The following is a 3,478-nucleotide window of genomic DNA, read 5'->3' as shown; positions in this document are numbered from 1 at the left end:
GAAGTTTGGCCATCCTGGCCTCCAAGGGGCACTCTGGCTGTACTTCTTCCAACTCAGATCTGTTGGTTCTTTTGCTGATAGCCTTTTAAAATCAAATAAGAAATCTTAACAGAAACTCCTGTACTGTGTGATTCTGGTGTCTAACTCCTGGCAGCTAAGACTCTACCCCTCCTTTGTTGTATGGTAGCTTTTCCTCTTGAACTCTCAAATTACAGTCTCCTTTCCATTTCTTAAGGTAAAAGAAGATATAGGATGGTAGTGGCTGCTCCTCACCAGCAGGGGGTATCTGGAATTCATCTTGCTCTTCTTGCTATTTACCTGATAAACACAGAGCAGGGATTCTCAGCCCTACTGGACTCAATTCTCCGTTTTTATAGCAAATATTTTGTAACTTTTTTTATATATGAAATTTATAGAAAGGATATTTCTATTACACATCATATATATTTGTTGTTTGTTTTACAAAAGAAGCTATATAATGTTTTAACTTTAGCATAAGGGAGACATAATAGGGGACTAGCATGTAGTATTCGAGACCGATACAGATTACCATATGCAAATTTTCTGGCACAACTACACAAAAAAACTCACTGAAGTAGCTGCAGGCTTTCATCTCTTCCCAGAATTACCCAAATATGATAACTACAAAGCTAACTGATTCAAGTATGTTGAATTAGAGAGCCAAATACCACCACCAGCTGAGAATATGATTTTCTAAACTCTTATACAACTCTTGGTAGAGTTCTAAAAAAACAAAGTATAGTCTTTCCTGGAGTTAAAAGGCTGTTGATTCCTGGGAATTTTTTTTTTTTATATTAAAAACATGCAATACAGGTTTTGAGTTTATATGTGAAATGCACTTAGGTGTTACATTAAGTGCCATGGATTAGGTTCCAACTCATAATGACCCGATATAGGATTTCTAAGGAGTGGCTGGTGGATTTGAACTACTAACCTTGGGGTTAGCAGTCCAGTGCTTATCTTACAGTATCATACCAAGACTCCAATTTAAATATTTATAAGCAGATTTTTCCACCTATAAGAATATAGGAAGGGAGAGGACAGAGTCTCAGGGGATGCTTGACAATTCTTCATTGTGTAAGTCTGACTGACATTTCCAAATCTTGTGCAATACGTGGCAGGAGTGTCCCCCAGTTGTGTGACAACTACTTTTAAATGGCCACCAACTTCTGAAACACCTAGACATACCACCCTCCTAAAGACCTTCTTGCCTACAGCACTGCCTAGGCATTCTGGAGACCATCAAACTATAGTCTTTTCTAAGGGATTCCTTCCTGGTTTGGCACTGTAGGATCAGCACTGAACTACAAATCACAAGGTCAGCAGTTCAAACCCACCAGCTGCACTTTGGAACCCTATACAGGGTCACCATGAGTCAAAGTCGACTAGACAGCACAACAACAGCACAACCACAGCAACCCTATTTTTACCTAATCGTTGCAGATTTATATATCAGTTTCCCTTCCTTAGATAGAATCCCAGTTTCTTGGTTTGCCAAACCAAACCGCAGTTGATCTCACTGGAGTTCCAACCTCCTGCCTTACTTTTATCCCACCCAAAACTCGTTGCCATTAAGTTGATTCCAATTTATAGAGACTTCATAGGACAGAAGTTAGGATGGCCACACTTTGCCTCTCATACTTTGGACACGTTATCAGGAAGTACCAGTTCCTGGAGAAGGAAATCATGTGTAGTGAAGTTGAGGGCCAGAAAAATAAGGAAGACCCCCAACAAGATGGATTGGCACAGAGGCAGCAGCAGTGGACTCAGGAGTAGCAATGATTGTGAGATTGATTGTTGTGTAGGGTTGCTAAGAGATGATACAGACTTGATGGCACCTAACAACAACAATAGAACTGCCCCACAGGATTTCCAAGGAAGTCTTGGTGTAGCGCTGTAGGATAATCATGGAACCACAAGGTCATTTGAACCGCGAGGTCAGTGATTCAAACTCACCAGCAGTTCTTTGGAAACCCTACACAGGCTTGCTATGAGTCAGAACAGACTTGATGACAAACAGTCTTTTCAGAAGCAGGCTGACATCTTTCTCCCACAGCGTAGCTGGTGGGTTTGAACCATCAACCTCTGAATTAACAGCTTAGTGCTTTAACTATTGCACTGCCAGCTCTTGTTTTACTCTTACAAGTGCCCAGTAAACTAGGGATGTAGGACTGATCCACTTCCTATATTCTCAGCTGCTCTGCCCTGGCTAGATCACACATGTCTGTCTCCAATACAGCCCTGGTATGGCGCTGTGGGTTAATGCGCCAAATGGCAAAGCCGTTTGAACTGCAAGGTTGGCAGTTCAAGTTCACCAGCTGTTCCTCAAAAATCGTATACAGGGTTGCTATGGATCAGAACCGACTCGACAGCACTTCACAACAACAACAACAACTATAGGGAAGGAGCCCTGGTATAGCACTGTGGGTTAATGCACCAGACTGCAAAGCCGTTTGAACTGCAAGGCCGGTGGTTCAAGTTCACCAGCTGCTTGTTGGAAACCCTATACAGGGTTGCTATGGGTCGGAATCGACTCAACAGCAGTTAACAACAACAACTATAAGGAGAGCACAGAAGCAAGGATTCAAAGTAAAGAAGCAGCTCTAAAGAGTGGCAGAAATGGTGGAGGAGGCCCAGGTCACTATTCTTCTGCTATGGTAGCAGCACCAGTTGCCAAACAAGGCTACAAAGAGGAGGAATGAAGAGTGACTGGCACCCATAGCCATATGGGCTTCAATGTGGAAGGGGGTGGGGGGTGGTATCTGGGAACAGGCTCTGAAATCCCAGTGGCTGGGATTTTTCTGAGAACTATGGAGTCCTGGTGTGGCACTATGGTTTAATGCTCTGGACTGAATAGTTGGTTTGAACCGCAAGGTTGGCAGTTCAGGTTCACCAGTGGCTCCTCGGAAACCCTATATAGGGTTGCTCTGGGTTAGAACCAAGCTGATGGCACTTGGTACTGATAACTATACTCTTCGTCGTCAGCAGGGCTGGAGCACTTACTTTACTGTGATGGCCCAAGGGTCAGACTTTGCTTTGGTAGGTGCATTCCAAAGCAGCTCTGTAACTGCAAACTAGACAGAGGCTTTCTTTATCTCTTTAAAATGTACTGGCAAAATATCAATTTTTTTTAGGGTAAATGCTGCCATCTGCCCAGCAGTTACTGCCAGTGAGGATGTTTCAGTTGAGACTCATGCTAGGGCAGCTCCAGGTTTGAAAATCTGCCTCTGAATTCATCATCTCTTCAAGCACTTTACACGTTACAAATCAAAGAGTCACATTGGGAGGCTTGGTGATTGGCAAATTTCCTACTGATATTGATGACAGTAATAACCCTTTGTGTGACTTGAACAGCTAGGGAAAAAGAAAAGGAAGAACCACAGGCAGTTTATCCAGAATGCCTGAAGCCTGAGTGGACAAGGCGAATGACCCTGTCTGAGGTCAAGACTGGGAACCT

The sequence above is a fragment of the Chrysochloris asiatica genome, unplaced genomic scaffold (assembly GCF_000296735.1).
Source record: "Chrysochloris asiatica unplaced genomic scaffold, ChrAsi1.0 scaffold00026, whole genome shotgun sequence".
In the NCBI taxonomy this organism is placed as follows: domain Eukaryota; kingdom Metazoa; phylum Chordata; class Mammalia; order Afrosoricida; family Chrysochloridae; genus Chrysochloris; species Chrysochloris asiatica.
The sequence above is the reverse complement of the archived record's forward strand: the minus strand, read 5'-3'. Positions refer to the sequence as shown.